We start from the raw sequence: 19,783 nt of genomic DNA on the forward strand, positions 1-19,783 counted from the left end.
CTTTGGTGATACTGCAAAGACTTTAACCACAAAGAAAACCCATCACCATATGTAACAAGGAAGTTTCACTACTTTTTTGCAAAGTCACATATTCACCCAAACATATTCTCTCACAGTGACCACAATTTGCAGCGCACTTTGCCTCAGATTCCTCAACACAGTGGAGAATAACCTTTCCATCTGGGACTCATTAAAACACAAATGAGCAAACCAAACACAGTGGCCACTTAGGCCCTGTTTTGGGGTCTTTCTATTTTGGGAAACTCTGATCCCCTATTTACAGTATAGATACAGATGTAATAAGTACAAAAAAGAGCACACCCAGTGTTAAAAGTCAGTCTCATGTTTGTTGTGTTCTCGTTGAATACTTATCCTGACCCCTATCCTAAAGAGCAAAGGATTTTCCAGGTTAATTTTTTATAGTAGCAGTTAAGACTCTGTCAACAGTTGTACTTAGAAATCACTGAATAGCAGATACTGAAACATTTAGTGGCTGGTTTAAGCAATATTTTTTCAATATTTTTGAAGGAAAAGGGTTTTCAGTGATTGAAATGTGCCTTTAGATATTTTACAAATGAAAAATTTCAATATGAAAGAACTGTGCGGCTTGAAACGAAAGCTCATTGCAAGAGAGGCTGTAATTGGACAAAACTGAAAATAAACTTTTCAAAATAAATGAAAACAAACATTTTATAGTGAAGGAAGGTTAAATTTTTATAAATGTTTTCCAACTGCAGCCTGCCAGTCAGTCACACACTGGCTCTCTTTTAGCATAAATTACTTTTCAGGTTGTGACAACACTTGCTACACCACCTCCGTGGTGGCCCGTGCTCCTGACAGTGACACAAGAGTGTGTGACTATGCTTTTGCCATGCACTTCAGAGGAATTTTGATGCATGAAAAACCTGTACAGTATTACTGCCTTGCAGTAAGGAACAACTGAATAACACAAACCTTTGCAGAGAAAAATTGTTTCTACAGACACTCAAACCAGCTTTGGGGATAACGTTTTTCTCCTTCCTATCCTAGCAAAAGCTAAGTCACATCTGGCAACAGCTGGCAAGAACCCAAGAGACAGCTGTGTGTGTGTTATTGAAGCAAAATGTCAATGCGGCCAACAACCATAGTCGTCTACTACACCACCCTAAATGTTCTCAAACCAGCACCATTTATGTCCTCCTAGGATTGAAGTCTAGGGCTCACTAAGGCTGTCATGCCCTGGGTGTGTTCACCAAAACACCTTCCTCTCCAGTATGGATGTGGTTGAGCTAAAATCCCTATAGTATCCATACCCTGATCATTTAGCAAGCAGTCCTCGGAAGCATCCACCACAGATGGACAAAATGAAGCTTCCTCATCACACCACCCTCAGTGGCACCAACCAGATAATGTACGGATATGAGCGAGACAGCTGGGAGCACCATATATTTTCCAGTTTAATTTTTATAGGGTAGCACATTGGCTGAGAAACAGTTGTGAATAATTGTCTAACATGTCCGTTTTTCAGGCTTCTGCTTTTATCATTAACACCTTCGACTAGCAAAAACTCAAGAGTCTGAGACGTTCCTTTGATTTGAAAGGTTACAAGTTTTGGAAGCAATGTCATAGAGTAAATCTTACAATGCAGCTGAGCTGTGGACTAATAACAAGACTATCCCAGTACTCTTCTCACCCAATACATCTCAAATATCTGACAGCCTTCAAGAAAAGTAATGAATTATGCCACATGCACCATATGCAACCTATTGATCTCTCTGTGTGTGCATATGCTCTGTGTGTGTATGTGTGCTAGAGCCCATGTTCATGATAGCTTCTTCACAACTGTGTACAGAGATGAAAGTTTCTTATACCAGAGAATTTATAGCAGTGCAGTCAATGACTGCAGTCGTTTTGCTTTCTTTCACTGCAGGGTTACTACTGGTGTTTAACTCCAGACATCCTAAAAGTCAGGGTTGGACATTGCACTTCAAAGGAAGAGGATTCACCTACTTGCATTGCTCTGCTGCATAGAGGTGAGAATAATCTAACACTGAGCTGTTGCTTAGGTCCTGATCAAGGTACCCTGATGCATGCTTTGTGGACCCTGTTGTTTCTGTATAACTTAAAGTGAAAATGGGAAAAATGCTCATGCTTCACTTGACACTGTGCTTTGAGTGGTCCCCTATCCTTTTGGCATGGGAGTCAGTGTTTGTGGTCAGAAACAGTGTCCTTGGTGCTCCACCTGACACAAAAAATCAGGATGTCTCTAAGTTGATTCATTCTTCCCAGGGCGGTGTGAAATGGCTTTCTGCTTGCTAGTATCTCTTCCTAAGGCAATGTCTGCATAGGACAAGCTTCTCCTAACCAATAGCAAAGCAAATATATAAAGAGCAAAAGGGCAACATATGTTTGAGAAACAAGATCTGAAGTGACCAGGAGACAATGGGAAATTGTATCAACCATCTTTAGCAATGAAACCCAAAGGTGGAATCTCTGAAATTTCATGGACCAGGTTTTCATTTTTCTCAGTCATTCTAGCTGTTGAAGTTAGTGGATTTGGCAGTAGATCAACAGGGAAACAGAGGGACAGTTTTGTCCCCCTACACATACAGAATTAGAGATTCAAACCAAGATAGATGAGCTAGATTTAGACGAAAGGGAATTTCTCATTAAGAGTATTCACATAAGAAGTATTATACAGTATTAGGCTTATGTGAGCTCTCAGTGTAACGAAGGAGAATTGTATAAGCCTTGGCAGGAACATACCATTAGGACTTTGTTTTGATGAAAAAACCTGGAAACATGCACTTAGCTTTCCTACTTGTTGTAATTATCTGGCGGTATTGATCATGGTGTTAAGGTTATCTGATGGGTAGGGTGTGAGCAAGGATTAGGTTCAGTCCGTGAATTAAAACTGCAGAGTGTCAGCTCTAATTTACACGCATACAGTTTGAAAATTGTCTTCCTGCAATTGCAGAGCTCCCCGGGACTGACAGAGGTAGGCAGCATATGGAGCCTGTGCAGGAGGAATGGAGGCATTCAGCGCTTGGCATTGTTGCTCTGTATTATGCAAATATCTGGGTTATGAAAGAAGGAAACAGGAGCAAAATAAATTGAGGGGGGTCTGGTCTTTTCTGCAGCACACATTAAAACCTTGGGGGCATTAATGAAATTTGCATACTCGTGGAAAGGAGGACAGGATCCTCAGCTCTGATTTTAGTCTACAAGTGTGCAATACCTTGAAGGCAAGAGATAGTGATTACTGCGGCTTGTGCACGAAGTTTTGCACTGCAGGGATGTCTGTGCAGTCTGCACAGTAAAATATGCAGTTCCATATTATCCAATACCACAACCAGAGCCAAAGTACAAGAAGCAGCAGTTTCAGTGAGCAGGTCTCTTGTTAACATGCCATTGTTGTCTGGAGACAAGCCTGTCCCTTCTTCTGCTGTTAGATAGGGAGGAGACAGGAGACAATATCCCACATGGTTATGTTGTATATGTATGTGTATGTACGTGTTGTGCTGTTACGTGTGCATAGTACACTGCTGTACTGCATGGACGAAATACAAAGAGGACCCAATCTGTCCCCTTCAGGCGGTTCATCCTCAGCCCCAGGCACTTGCTGGGAGAGCTGGGCTGCCCCTCGATTGAAGGATTTTCTGTAGAGTTTCCACTGAGGGCCTTGTGGTGAGATGTTTCTGAGAAGCCCCGGCCCTGAGCAAGCAAGGTTGCGGCAGCTTGGTCCCTACCAACCGCAGTGCTTGCTCTCCATACAACCTCGGGGCTGTCAACCTCCAGCTGATTGCTAGCCTCCTCGTCCTTGCTCTGGCTGGCTGAAAAGCAGGGCAGGAGGAAGGGGAGAAGGGTACCTGAGGTACAGAATGTCTTACTAAGACTCTGCCCCATTTACCAGCTGATACATCATCCCATCCAGGAGATGGCTGTGTATCAGTGAAGAATGATGTTCCAGCAGGGTACATGTTTCATACTTACCTGCCCTGCAGGGGAGATGTGGAAGTCAATTAGCTGTGACCTGTTGAAAGGTCCTCAGAAAAGGCATTCACTTCACTAGGTGCAGTGACAGGGCAGACCTGAAATCCCACCTCACCTCACTGCTGTTATTTGACTTTCACCATGAGTGCTGTGCAGTTGCCTGTCCATTCACAAGCATTTCTTTTTGTGCTTATTTGGGTATATCTTGGCATTTGAGAAGTGTCAATCTGCTAAAACTTCATTGGCAATAGCTAATCACAGTTAGTTTTATTTTCTGATGAACGTATCACAAAATCATATGGCGCAATAGCATAACTTACATTCTCTGGGCTAACAGCATGGTCAGTTCTGCAGACCTCCGCTGCCTGCCCCAAAAAACAGCAGAGGACAACTCTGGTCCTTGCTTTAAGCTCTGAGGATCTTGTGCTCAGAGGGGCATCGAACTAAAAAAAAACACCCTCACATCATTATTCATTCAAAACAACGGCAGCATGAGTTTTTCTTCTCACCTCTGATATCTTGAGAAAACACTGCTTTCAAAAGTGAATAAGTTTTTGCTGTGTCCTTGAAATTCTATGCCACTTATTTTGGATTTGAAATCTCTCTTTTATGGTTTAGAGATGGAAATTTCAATCCTTAGAGGATGCAGAGTGGGTGTTGTATTAATTCAGAGAGCAGCTATACCCCCCTGTCAAAATCAGAGGACCCTGTTGTCTTGTGTGTATATTCAGTACAATAAGCAAGAGCTGTAAATAGTATTGTCAAGGTTTCCAGCATCCTTCCACAGCAAATTCTTTATGGCACAAATCTTTTCTGTCATAATTTACATTTCATATCTGTTTTCCCAAATCTTCAAAATCAGAGGACCAAATCCTTCTTTCAGCAGTACTGCTATGAAAGTTACTGATTCATAGAAATAACTTGAGTGTAGACTTGGCTTAACTTCTTGGCTTGATGCTGATATAACATTTCATAGATCTTTTTTTAGGTGTTTTCTATTGTCATGGCAACTCCAATCAAAAAACCTTTTCGTGAATAGCCTTGTCAATTGCAATACAAGCTCCTGGCTGACTACAGCCTGCAGTTCTGCTCCAGTGTGATTTCACAAGCTCCTCTTGTTTGACCTTTCATCTCCTGTCTTTCCCCAGATCCCTTATTGCTCAAGACAGAAATATATCTTTTGTTTTGCAAGAAAGCTTTAAAAATCTTTCTAAGTGATAACTAACAGACAGATCTTGCAGCTGACTTCAAGGAGAGAGTTGCCATAGGAGAGATTATAGGCTATTAGAAGCACCTCTCCTGCACAACAGACACAGACAATGATAAATCCCTGTAAGTATTTGCTCTAGCAGAGTCCTGAACTCTGCATCTCCCTAAAACCTATAACACAGAGGAATAAGCAGAGTTGCCAGGGGGCGTGGGCTTGGTGAAGGGGATCCCACTTGTAAACAGCAGATCCCACAGTCAGGTTTCCCTGCAGTGCTATGGCAGCTAAGAGAGATACTCCGCGTGCCACCAAAACCTAATGCCAACTTGCTCACTCAGCTCTGGGGCAGCAGGGTGGAGGATCCATACTGGTCAAGGCTGCTAGATTTGGCTTTTTGTATCTATCTGTTTTTTTCTAAGGTATTTGAAGAGCCACATGGGAAATTGCAGTACTGTGGAAATCTATAAGAACTTTGCCCTTGGCCTTCTACAGAGCCAGGATTTCACCAGCTGTCTCTAAGGTACCTGGCTTACCAGGAGCTAAAATAGCTTAGTAGAAATAATACACATTTTGTGTATACATTTCATCTGAAGTCAGTATCATTGTTCCCAGAGAAGGAAACTAAAGCAGGGAGACGTGAAATCTTATGCCCTTAGGTCAGCCCATCACTAGCCCCAGGAGCAGAAGAGAGGCCTCTGAAGTATCCCATCCCATGTGGGAGCCACTGCTATAAGTCATTATTTTAAGCACTTGCTAAAAAAAAAGTAGGAAGGAAGGAGGAACAGAAATTACGGGGAAAAAAATCCTTCTTTATATATACATATATATTATATATATGCTATATATATATATAGTTTTGTCTTGTATCTTCAACCCTTTAAATAAAAGCTCACAGACTTGTTGGTTTCCATCAGGCAAAATTATTATTCAGCTTTAGAAAGAACATCTTGCCAAGTGTTGCAGTTCAAAAATAAGGAAAACAGCTCTGCCAAAAAGCAGCAAATGTGATTACACAAAGCCAAGAAGACCATAATTAGATCATTACCATGGAAACAACCTAATTACATGTGTAATGCAGCAAGGTCTGAGCTGCGTATCTGAATGTGTTTTGCTATTGTCTAGCAGGGCCATAGCACTACCATTTGCCTTGTGTTATTAAGCCACCTTGATCATTTTGGATCGGGTTTTCTTGCAATAAGTCCCCCTCCCCACTATGGAAAGAATGAAACTGTGCATGAAATTGCTTGAGTTATGAAAAGACTGTGTGAGGCTTGGCACTGCGTGCAAGTAAATGGAATCCTGTCTGCATGACCAACAGGACTAGGCAGCCACGACCTGATAGAAGCTCTCCTGCCAGAGATCTGGGGCTCCCCACTTAACAGCCTGCAGTCTCTTATCCACAACCAGGAGTTGACATTTGATCATAAGTGCAACCCTGGAAAAGAAAGCCAAGCTTGGCAGAGACTTGCTTAAAGTTGACACCTCCCTCCGCCTTGTATTAATTTCTCCATTGATGATGTAATTCATCTCCAGGATGGTGTTCAATGGAGATGGCATGTAATGGCCAGGCAAAGGTGCCCAGGGGTCCCTGTTGATCAACATTTTGCTTTCTTGCATATCTGGACTGTACTGTTTCAATGGGGATTAAGTAGAGTTGGGTTATAATATTGTCTCACTGGCTGAAACAAATCACTCCTGAAGGACAGTGCCATGGTTCTTATTTTCAGGCAGATAAGATGAGGCAAGGTGAAAAGATGTGTTTGTCAGCTTGGAGAGCCAAGACATAATTGTGAATAAATTACAACTAAGCCAAAATAATTTCAGAGAGTAAAACCCAGAATCATGCATACATGGTTGCATGCCTTGCAGGATAAAATTAGGGGCACAGGGAGAGACAAGGGAGTTAGTGATGAGCCTCTGCTGTTATCTCCATACGCCTACAACCCACTGCTGTTGAGTCATGTGGTTGTAGTAAACATGACCCACACGAAATGGTGGTAAGCCTATTGCCACCCCCTTTTTTATGCGCAGGACTTCTGTGCCTGTTCTGCAGTTAGACTGGATATACCCCTCAGCACGAAGGGAAGAGGACAGCTTATTCGCTAAGGGGTACAGTAATAATACAAAAGCCAATGGGACTGTCTGGCAAACCTATGGTTTCTGCTAATTAATGAGGAGAGATGGTTGCTGGGCCAACTGCAGATGTTGCTGCAAATTATGCCATTGCTATCGCTGCCAGCGAGCTCTCACGGCAGCTAGCACATCTCCAGGTGTTCTTGCCACAACAGCAGTCCCTGCTGCTCATTTTGTCTCCTTCCAGGGAAAATAAAATGCTTCCTTTTGGTGGGGAGGAATGCTGATATTGAAGAGTTTTTCAAGCCTAGACTCCACTTCTTTAATTTCTTCTTGTCTTGTATGGGTCTTATTTTTCTTCTCTGATTTGTACACAAACTCTTCATTTTTCATTCAAATTGCTTTCCAAACCACAGAATAAGGCTAGAGAGGAGTGCCTCAATTTCCCTGCTTGGTTTTCCAGCCATAACACTAAGAGGATATTTCAAGGAAGCTGCCAGAACCTCTTTCCATCTCCATTCTCTCCCTCTTCCACGAAGGGGCCATTGGTCCTGCCAGCACTGGTGGCAATGCAGACCTGGCCAATGCAGGACTGTTTGCTTCTCTCTGGCTCTGAGCAGACTGCTTTTCTCCTGCACATCTATTGTACACCCTCATGTGAGTTCACCGGGTAAAACATGATGTTTAACTTTTGCGCAAAGTCAGCAGAATGAAAGAAAAAGAAGAAAAAGCCTAACCCCCACCCTGTTCTCCAATTCTGCTCTGTATGCAAAACCTGTCTGTACGGTTCTGCTGAGCACTGATGCCCTACTTTTATTTCTCACATAACTCAACTAAAAATACACCAAGATTTCAAGCAAAGTCCCTGCTGTGAACTGTCTTGAGCAAGCCAGCATTGCTGCAGTCCCAAACTCAGCTCCATGCTGCCTGGTTGTGCCAGTGTACAGCATGTGGTGATCCTGGCGCAATTTATACCAGCCCTTGGCACTAAATAGGATGAGAAAAAGGTAGCAATCTTGAGAAAATCAATACCCCTTCTTCCCATCAGCTCAGACAAAATGTCCTGACATGGTGTTGCAAGGGCAAAACTGAAGAAAGGTATGAGATAACTTAAGGACTACTCGCTATTATTACTACTAGTAGTGTTATTTATAACACAGTAGTACTGAAGAAGCCCTTCTGGTATAGAGGGTGACTTTAAGCAGTGACATCTGGGGATGCTGAAACAGTTATGGAAATAAAACCATGGCTGAAACTCTTAATGCTAGATGTTGCACATGCCTGCTCTATGTGCTTAAACGGAAAAGAGACTACCATGCAATTTTTGTCTGATTTGTGTGGTCCTGAGAAAACATGATAAATAAAGGTTAGTGGAACCCAATTTTAAAAGTAGGGGAATCTAACAGAAATGATTTGTGCTGAAGATAGGGTCTATAAATTCTTCTGCCTTGGAAAAAGTGACTGAATTTCACCAGCCGGCTTCTCAGATTACTTTAAACAACGTTTTTCTCAACAGCATGTGGTTTTTTTATGGGGCTGCAGCTTGAAATTTACTTCAGCTGTCTTCTGCTTAATTTTCTGTTGCATAAGGAGGAAAATGCAAATTATTTGATGACACCTACAGGTTATTTGCAAATAAGGATCTGCATATGTGTGTCTAATTTATTTGAGGAATGGCCATTACTGTTATAATAAGTCAGCTGTTTTCATATGCAGGACATTAACCTCACAGGTTCTCTGCATGGGGCCATTCCGTGGTCAGGACCATCATTTGCAATATCTAAGAGGTGATCCCAGATGTTCTAGCTGTGGGAATGTTAACCTGATAATCCTGTGAAATGGGTAAATGTGGCATTTGGTTCCTGCTGGGGGGCAAAAAGCTCGTATGCATGTGTGCTGCTGGCTCCCAGCACTGCTTGCAGCTCACATGGGGCCTCTGTGTGTAATGGGGTAGGGGCCTGAATGGGCGCCCCTGCCTGCAAAGAGGTATCCATATGCCAGAGGGTATGTCTGCTCCTTGGCTGGTGCTACACCTCCTCCAACTCCCTCCTCCTTCCTTCAGACTGTTTTCAAAGGAAATACATTTTTTCTGGTCTTCCAGCAATTCCTTTTTAAGAAGGGGAATCAGGCTCTGAAGGAAAGGTTAATGGATGGTAAGCTTCCCAGGGTATGCCCCACTGTTGCAGAAAACACCTATGATGCAATTCCCTGGCAGACTAAATTGTGAGTAAAACACTTCTAAAAGCCATAAAGGTACATTCATTTAATTCAGACTTCAGGAAGCTGTTACATTTTTTCTTATTAAATATTAATTCCCTTTAAAAGAGTACTTTTGAGCTGTTTTGAGAGCACAACTACTACTCTAATGTCATCTAATTAATTAAGAATTTCATACTCATATGTATTAACAGTCTGCTATTATTGCTGAGGACATTTCACTGGTATTTAAGTATATTGAACCAAACATGATTTGCATTTAAATGGCAATGATCTGTACATCTTCATGAAAAGGCACGTCTGGTAGATGAAGTGTGACTTTGCCTCCCTGACCTCGATGCCCTGACAGTATGCCAAGGCAGCTCCACTAGGGTTTCACTCCATAAATTGAGAAATGGGCAGAAAACAGCAATTTCTCCTAAAACACAGTACAGACAGGGTACTTTGTGATTCCACTGGTGACAAACACAATCAGTTGCTGACATCCTCATTAACAACGTCATGTCTCTTATCTGCTAAGCTGTTCTTTCTCACCTGTCTTATAGATTTATTTGACACATTTTGTTTATTGGAGATGCTAACAAGACCCCTGTAATATCAGAGTCACAGATGCAGAGGCAGAGCTTGTGGCAGGTGAAGATATGGGCCACTTCTTTGTCCTCTGACTCCAACTCCCACCTAGCTGAGGTTGGTACCTTGCAAGGGCTCTGGTACATCCTCGTATTCTTACAGTCCTAAGGATGTGTTAGATGGGGAGAAAAAGGATGCAGAAAAGAGAAGGTTGTGATGGGGGGTTTTAAGTACCTGAGATGAATCAGTGGGATGTGCTCTTTTAAGAATTAGCTCAGTTGTTTCCATTTCCAGGATGACTTCCCGGCACTTATGCATTACTCTTCTAATATGATTCACATTGATTTTTCCCCTTACTCTCTGCTGACTGTACAGTCTGAAACACCAAAGACCTTAAAGTCAAGGTCAGGTTTTTATTCCCTGTGTAAACAAGCTGGGGAGAAGGGGAGGTGGGAAGCAAGCAGTTATACCAAAAGACAATAGTCAGAAAACTATGAAGCGAACATATGCTTTCTAAAAAAGCTCTCCAAGGAAGAAGGCATACGAAAGATTAATCCTTTCAGTCTGCAAATTCTGGATTAAATAAAACCCTTACTCTTGAGGAATAAGTGTTAAGAGGAATCCACTGTACACGTGACCAAAATAAAGCTCTTCTATAATGTTTAAAGTCAAACATGAAGTTAAATGTTGTGTAGTCAAGGTACAAGGAAGCTTTAAAAACTGTTTCCATTTTACTAGCCAAGCAGCTTACATTTCGCCCATGCACTAAATACTTTTATTTCTCATGATCATATCTGAGCATTGATCTCATTACATTGAATTCCCAGTGTTATTTTTGACCAATTAATGACTCCAAAGATTATGGTTGCCCATTTGTAATTAGAAGCAAAGTCATGCAGCAAATGACTGGCTGGTTCTCTATGATTCATGAACTCTCTTGAGCCTGCAAATTTGGCTGGAAACTTGGTAAGAAATTATTTTGGCTAAAGATTTTGAATGATTCTCAGTCGTGTTGAGTTGAAATACAAGGAGTTCAAGTGTTTGGGGGCTTCTGCTTTGGGTTACTTCCAGACAGAAAAGTGGGTTAGTATGAAAATAGTTACACAGCAAGCTGGAGATAAAAGAAGCTGCCACACTGGATCAGCCCTGAGACCCACCCAGACCCAATGCTAGAACAAACAGCAGTCACTTTGCATGCCTCAAGCAAGGGCAGCCCCTGCACAAGCACATGTAGACACAACCCTTGTGAGCCACAGCTCTCTCTCCCAAAGACAAAGAGTGTTTCAAAGCCCAAAGTCTTATGGTTTATGCTCTTTCTGATATTTTTGATTAAAATGAGTTAATACATACATGGTAATAATTGCAACCTGATGTTCTAGCTCTTTACAAGCAGTTTGGAAACAGAGGGCCCCAGATGGAGCTACTAGCATAGTTTGGGGACAAAAAAAAAGATCTTATGCAATTTGGTTCACCTATTTTCAGTGCTCATATAATTAAATGAGACCAAATCTACAGGGAGATGTAATGCCTTTTATTAGAACAAACTGATAGTTTAGGAAAAAGAAAAAAAAAAAAACAGATATGTTTGCAGGCACACAAACCCTTTTTCAGGTTTGTATGCCAAAAGCTTGTCCGTGTATCAGCTGGTCCAACGAATGATATTACTTCTCTGTATAAATACTGCTTCAGTCATAACCTTAGATGATAACAGCTACAATAACACAGCTAATATAATTAAAAGCAGTTGAAGATGATTGAATGCCATTTCATAGCAGAATTGGACATGAAGTTTCCCAAGAATAGCAGGGTGGAGCTATGCTGCAGATACAAAAATATTTGTTCTTTTTCCCTTATCTTTACTCTAAAATTCTGATTTTGCTTACACCATTATAAATAGAAATCACAGGGTTGATACTGGTATAAACCCCTTTGGATTTTGCATATATTTCCAAAACAGTCTTACCACCTTATAAAACATATCTCTAACACAGAGGATAAAAGTAGGTCATCCATTTTCTCCAACATCCTGCTATCTCAGTAACATTAACTGAAAGGAACAGTGTGTGCACATTTTATCTGGCATCACCGTCACTATATTCCATCAAATTGTGACCCTTTAGTCCCACCATTGGAGTGATTCCCAGAAAAAGGCAATAATGTAAATAAGGCAATAACGTAAATGATGCAAAAAAGGAAAACCTCTTAAGGGGGAAAATGTATCGACAATAAGGCGGCTTAGCTTCCCCTAATGTTGCTCATTTTCGTATTATGTTTTTAAAGTCAATTTTCCCAAGACACATCACAACTGACTTCACATGCAGGTACAAATAGAAACAATTTGTACGTCACAGTAAATCTTAAAAGTAGCAAATCAAGACCTATAACAAGGGAGTCAAGACAGGGAAGATAAACAGAGAAATATTGAAGAAAATAAATTGGAAATTTGGATTTTATATGTTCTCTGGATGAGAACAAACCATGCCATCAAAGAGCAAGAATGTTAGGAGTTTTTGCACTCAGGATTAGGTGGGGTGTGAAATAAATATGATTAAGTGGGGGAAAGAGGAGATAATAAGATGTGAGGAAGGGGCTAGCAATTTGAGAAAGCTGGGAAAATAAACAGGGAGAGAGCTGAGGTCATGTGTGAAGCAGTACTTGTCTGCTGGCCAGCATCCAAGTGATGCTGTGCAACGTGCAGTGCCAGTATGGGCTGGTACCAGGCTCTTCTCCCAGCTGTCCCCAAGGACTGTTGGGGTGTCATGGCTTAAATATTTGGCTGCTGTGGGTGTTCCATACAGGACTTAAGTTTTCTCTTTTTCCCTTTTTTAAAATAGCATTTCCAAGCCTGCACTTTTCAGCCACCAAACAAAATTGCAAACTCTGTCACTTTGGGAGGGAGTATGCCTCTGAAATGCTTAGAAATGCTCCAAAAAGCCCTAAATAAGTACTGCCAATGTTTATTTCTAAACATCAGAGAACCAGGGAAATAGAGTAGCACTTTGACTGTTTTGATTTGGAAACATTTGTGCAGATTCAACACTTGTCTGCAGCACCCTTCTGGGATGAAACCGCTTAGGTACAGCAAGTGCCAAAAGTGCAAAGAGAGAATTTGTGGGGGAAAATCCAAAACTCCATGTAATTTGGAAAAAAAAAGCCACTTAAAAGAAGTCTGATAAAGCAAAAAACTTGCATTTCAGCTAGCTCATTTCCTCCATAGGCACAGCTCTTCTAGGAACCTCGTGTGCTTTTTCTCTTCTTAACAAAAAGCCAGTAAAAGAGTCACATTTAAAAGTATTCAACAATATTTTTTACCTAAATGTGTTTTAGTTATTACCTAATTAATGACACTGCAGGCCACAAAAGTTATTTTAAATGATCAGTTATATACATATAGATCCATATTTAATGATACCTACCTTTATATTTAAAGGAGATAATATAGAACTGCGTTACTGGCTATCCCCACTTCTACTTTTTATTATAACATCAAATGTAAAAACAGATTTGCCTAATAGGAGACCTGGCATTAAATTCTTGATATAAATCTAAACAGTTTAGAAATAATAACTCTTAACGTCAAAATGATTGTGTTATCAGTTCTTATTGCTCATTATTACTATTGATCATCATTATATAGAGTCATAGAATGGTTTGGTTGGAAGGGAACTTAAAGATCATCTCTTTCCAACCCTCCTGCCATGGGCAGGGACACCTTTCCTTAGACCATGTCGCCCACGGCTCTCTTCAACCTGTCCTTGGACACTGTCACTGTAGATGGGGCAGGTACAACTTCTCTGTTCCAGGTTTTCTGCTTCTTTTTTTAAATCTATGGCTTATATACTACAAGTGGAGACTGATGTGGGACAGGAACGTGAAAAATCCCACAAATCAAATAAAAAACCTCCTGTTCTTCATTAGCATGCCTGTGTAGGAGCAGATGTTCATAGAATCATGGAAAACAAATAACAAGGACAGACAACACCTTTGGAGGAATTTGTTACTACTTATTTACAAATATAGCATTGAGGGGTCACTCCAACACGGTCTGTAAAAGTCTGAAAATTTAGGGTATTTATCCAGTTCATGACATTCTCCAAACCCATTCTGACATGGCTAAGAGCAACGGCATCACTGCTGTGTACATCTCTTCTGCATCTATTTCCCTTTCCCTGGCTGGAGCCTTGATAAAACTCATTCCTCACTGCAGTGATCACCAGGGGAAAATTCAAACTCACCCTTTTTCCACAAAACATAATTTAGTGTGATATTATTTGATAAAAAACTATGACTGGTATATTTTTATTTCACATTAAAAAGACTGGGATTCAGTAATGCAGACATGGCCTCATGGGAATGAAATCTCTGCCTATATTTGGCCACACAAATCTAATTTTTGTTAACCTTAAACTGGAAGGAAAACTCAGTATAGTTAACAGGAGTGACTGGCAGAGCCAGCTGCATTGAGACCACAGTGCAATTGCCCTGGGCTGAGAATAATAATAGAACTGGAAATTATTTTTGATTTGTAATGTCCTGGAGATAGGATTTTTTTTAAAGCAGCTATGCTTCCTCTGAGTCACTGCAGCTGGCCACTGAGCTCTGAGCTGCAGAGATGTCACTGCTACATCTCAGCCACCAAGAATCAATCTGTGCCTGGGGTTGTTATAGAAAACAGAGAGGGGTAGGAGGAAAAGGGAATAAACTAAAATAGAAGCAAATGGCACTAGCAATGCACTGTGAATGAATCAATAGTTGGTAACCACAGTGCTGGGCAGAGCACTAAAATGCATTTCGATTTCCTGCTCACCAGTTTAACTAAAGCATCCCTTCACTACTGCAAAATTTAGAAAGAGACTAGAAAGAGAGAGCTGAAGGCTCTTGTGTCACAAAAGGCATAAGAACAACTTACAGGAAATTGCTGCTTAGTAGGAATTCCCCATAATACTGAATCTTGGCACAAACTCCCAAAGTTGCAGGGAGGAATGGAAAAAAAACTGGATGGGCTTTTGTGGCAACAGCGTCCAGCTACCCTATGATGAAAATGTTGTAATAGCTAGTGTCCAGACAGACCCTGGGCAGAAGAGATTTTAATCAAATTAAATGAGGAAGCCAAGGCCCAGAAAGCAGTGAGATTGAAGACTAGGTCTGTCAATAGCTGTTGATGAAGTACAGGCTGAAATCCTGGCTCCGCTGCATGCAGCAGGAGGTGTTTCCATTGATGCTCAGACTGCTATGGCAGAGATGTGTGTTGCAGGCAGCTCACGGCCCTTTCTCACACACAGATGAACTATCCTGTCTGTGGGCATACTAAACCCCTAAACTCATCTGTTGTTAATGAACAGACTTTTCCAGTACTGAAGGATACCCCAAGGGCATGAGTGGCTTCAAACATCACAGGGAATTGCAGCATCTGAAGGGCACGAGATATCCTCATGGACCTTTGGCTCTGCAGTGCAGGGCACTAAGGGTCACTGTCCACAGCATCCTGAACACAAGAATGTGCCTGATGGTTTCAGAGGGTCCCATCTCTGCAGCAAGCGCTGCTTGGGAGGACGGTGAACTTAAACACCAGCAAACCCGCTGTCTGAGAGTGCCAGAGCCAGAGCAGAATCTAAGCCAGCCATAAACAAAGCCAGCTCCACAGCAACTGTTTTATTAAAGTTATTTTTGGAATCGAAACTCATGGGTGGGAAGGGAAGCAGAAAGCAGATAAATTAGCCATTAAAAAGCAGTGTGGCCACATTGCTGAGCCCTATCAGCCATTTCAGGTGGTGAGTAACAGAGGACACAATAAATCTGTCTTTGTTCTTCTGCTCTCTTGCTGTGCAAGATCAGGAGATAAGACACTAGTGAGGGTTCATTTCACTGGCAAAACAGAGTGATTCATTAACCTGATTGACTAAATAAAGCCCTGATAAGGACAGAGCTCCTGGCAGAGGCCAGCCCAGGTACAGTGGGGGCTTGAAGGCTGTAACGGCCATGGGGCAGTCAGGCATTTCTACATCCTGTGCCAGGGATACTGAATCACCTATGGATACAGGTACCTGAGATGCCACCATGCTTTTTGTGGACATACTCCACATGGAGTGGACAATACTCCATTATAGCAGTCCCTTTTTTGCACAGTGAGAGCAGGGATGTTGAGTAACAGCAGTGATGCGTTGCTGGATGAAGGCATTGCTTTCTTTTAGCAGCTGGGGATGTGACATGAGTGTTAACAGTGAGAAAGCAGATGAATATGGATTTGTCAGTTTGGTTGTCAAATGCAAAACCAGGGGAAAAATGAGTAAGCCCAAGCATTTTCCTCCTCAGGAAAAGAAATGTTGGTTTGGGTTTTTTTTTTACTTATATAATGCTGGTTTAAAAAAATCTTTTCCTAAAATTTAGGTCAGTTTTTAAACAACGAAGCTTGTTTCAAAACAAAAAGTCAAAATATTTTGTTTTGATGATGTTGAAACAAAATGTTTCTGTATCTCCAAACCATTTCTTTTGACATGTCAAAAGGAAACATTTGTACACTTTCTAATTTTTTTCACAAATTCCATTGGTTTCTGCATTTTTCAGTGAACTTATCCATTTGAGAAGTGTCACTCAACTCTAAAAATTACCATACATATAGAGCTACCTCTGTTACCACATTATGTCTCATGCAAGCATGCCAAATTTGAATTCCTCACAAGGAAGCTGGTTAGACTTCAAAGCTGACCGATAAAGCCTGAGAAGGCATAATGCCAATTAAAACTGTCCTTTAACCTGCACCAAGGTCCCACTCTGCAGGTCAGTGCTGTGAGCCAGGATGAGGTGGGTCATCTTGCTGTCTTTGAAGAGAACACGTGTGGAGGGTCAAACCATAGCTCATACCTCTATGCATGTGTCCAGATTAGTGCTTTAATTCTGGATAAAGCAGCCTGAGTTAATCAGAGCTTCCTGGGAAATGCATTTTATGGATTGTCTTAGGGACCTTGTTGAACTGCATGTCTCTGCAGGTTTCTAAGGAAGCTTTTTGCTGGCTTCTTGTAGGTAGGTTTTGTGGGATCTAGCTGTAAAATCATGCACACACATGAAAATCTGGCAGTCCTCCAGAGCCAGAGGCTATGTGTAAGGAACAATGAAACTGAAACATTCCTCTATGCTGCCCCAAGGAAAAGAGCGGCCCAGAAAGCCTAGCAGTTAGCGGCAATGCTTGGTGTGACTCTTCCTGTCTCATTTGTTATCAGAAAGCATCTTCTAAACTTCTGAGTGTCTGATCATCTCGGCTCCCTGCCTAAATGTTATTAGGATGGAGATGTTGCATGATTTTGATGCTCCTATTCCTGGTAGCTGGGTGGGTGAGAGAAGTCCAGGTCCTGCTGGGGTGGTGGGGTTTTATGGAAAGTGGCAGCCAGTGAGGTGTTAACTGCTCCTCAGCACAGCACCATGATGTATAATTCTGAGTCTGCTCTCGGCACACACCAGAGTTTCATTAGCTCATGCTGATTTAAATATAAATCCCCTCTTTGTCGCTAATCACTCCATTCAGGGTTGGAAAGTTCACACAGCCAAAAATATACTCAGTTAGTCAGCAGGTTTGTGAGTATTTTGAGATATTGGAGGTCATAAGTCAGTTTGCAGACATTATCTTGATTATCCTATGGAAGTCTTTACTCAAAAATAGTCTCCAAAAAAGCAAGTTTAGCAAAACTTAGAGCTGAAATCATTGGAAAACGTTAAACGTACTCACCAAGCTAAATTCACATGAGGGCAGTTACTGTGTAACAGGCAGATGCTTCTAACTACCCTTTATGTTTTAGTGCTTATTCATATCCAGGAGCAATAACATAGGTGAGAGGTTAGAATGAAAAATAATAACTTCCTAAAATCCTAATGCAGAATTTTAGTTTTTATATTCTGGTCTATGGGCTCTATGTGTTCATTTAGGGATTTTTTAAACAAGCCACACATGAAAACAATCTGCAGAGGTTGCTGGCATGCCAAGGCAGCTGGCAAGTGTGACATGCAGCGTGATTTTTGCAGGGACCCATTTCTCAAGGGTATTTTCTCAGCTGTCCTTATTGGTCAGGGTGCTGGAGATACCTGGGCTGGGAGCACAGCTTCCTTGACTCCTGGCTGCGAAAGGCACCAAAAGGATCCACTAACACTTCTTATCTGCCACCGCACACACACAATTTGTGTACCTTCATCTCTGTTTGCTGTGCTCCATTACGGTGATTTATGTGCTGTCTGTCATCTGGAACTCTGGGGGAACACAAGAGAAGGAAGAGCAATAAACAAGTAATAATCAGCAGCAATAACACAGAAATGGGTCCACAAATGTTACCCCCAAGCAGTATTAAGCTCCCAAGAAAAGGGGTTGGGGGGGTGGGGGAGGCTCTCAGGTTTCCAGAAGGGCAAAAGAAGGAGGCTTTGGCAAGGGGTTAAATCCCATGAACACTATGATCTTTAAAGAACACAGACAACAGCAGAACAGATTGGCTGTGGACAAGGAAAAAGAAATCTGATATTGGGAAATAGGAAAAGGAGAGCTGCTTGTAGGGAGGTAGAAAGGGAAAGATGTTGGTGGGGAGCAAGCCTGGATTTGGGCTGTGGTGCTGAACGTGATGGGAGAATAGCATCTTCCTGCCCAACCAGGCAGGTAGAACAGGCGTTGCATCGGCCACAAAGCTGATGAGGCAAAAAAGTAGTCTTCTTTTTTACCTGTGTGGCCCTGTCTTTAATTGCTTTTTTGATGTCTCAGGGCTCTTTGTCATGGTCAAAGTACAGCCGCATACTGGAGGCATACATCAGGGCTTCAGGAATGTACTGGCCTAGAGTACATACTGGCCTAGAGTGACAGTCGTGCATGGAGACAGATGGGCTCGGGAAAGAGCATGGAGGTGGAAAGGATATCAGAGATGCAGCACCATCCTCATCTATGTAGAAGGTGACATCTGCAGAGGCTATGTCATGGTACCACCAGTAAACAGCAGCAGCTTGCCAGCCCTGAGGCCAAGGCACCCACCCAGCAGCAGCTGCAGCCGTAGCGTCTGTGTGACCGAACATGGACCTCTTCCTCAACACTTGGCATCCCTACATGATTAAAAAGAAGCAGGGCCCTTTTAAAGATCAGTGGATGGTAAATTATTCCCTTCATTTGTTATTCATGATGAATAATGAATTATTCTCATAACATTTACTATGCTGTTCATTTATTATACAGGACAGGGGAATGTTTAGAAGCTAATTATTGCTAGGAAGGCTCTACACTTGCAAAATATGTGACTTTTGCATATTTGTCATAGCAGTGCTTTAAGTGGGGGAAGGGCTGTTTGTCTGGTTTTAGCACGTTTCTGTCCCTCCAACACCCAGCCATACCACCCACCTGCAGGCAGGACAGACATCCCCCTCACCAGCAGCAGCCAAGATGCTCTTCCCCCCTTTGCAGAAGGAGCCCCTGGAGTAGGTCTGGAGGATAAACTGTTACTTCTCCTTACACCCAGCAGTAAGGTGAAATGTTTTGTTGGCCGGTGTGGCAGAGGTCCACCCCATGCGTAACCACAGTGTTGCACATCTCCCATCACTCGATCAAGAGGCAACCACTGTTCCAAGTCCTCAGCAGCTGTGGCCAGAACGAAATCTTGTGCTTCATTGCCATGACAGCTACGAGCCAGAGGCTGCAAGTGTCTCTCACTGGGAAATACCTGAAACAGCAAGCTATGGTAGGTCTCAACTCCATGAATTCCTGCAGATGCTGGAGAATAAAGCTGT

General features: G+C 42.1%; 1 long non-coding RNA gene across 2 annotated transcripts in view; it reads left to right on the top strand.

Annotated features, from left to right (window-relative positions):
- Window positions 1-1,940: 1,940 nt before the first annotated feature.
- The window catches only part of LOC133268808 (uncharacterized), a 37,798-nt gene continuing 19,955 nt past the window's right edge, over window positions 1,941-19,783 (top strand). For both annotated transcript variants that reach the window (XR_009743175.1, XR_009743176.1), the window contains exon 1: window positions 1,941-2,012. This is a non-coding gene — a long non-coding RNA (uncharacterized LOC133268808). The remainder of the gene's footprint in view (window positions 2,013-19,783) is intronic.

The sequence above is a fragment of the Pezoporus flaviventris genome, unplaced genomic scaffold (assembly GCF_033815535.1).
Source record: "Pezoporus flaviventris isolate CSIRO_AGI_PZ_B2104156 unplaced genomic scaffold, CSIRO_AGI_Pfla_v1 ptg000013l, whole genome shotgun sequence".
NCBI lineage: Eukaryota > Metazoa > Chordata > Aves > Psittaciformes > Psittacidae > Pezoporus > Pezoporus flaviventris.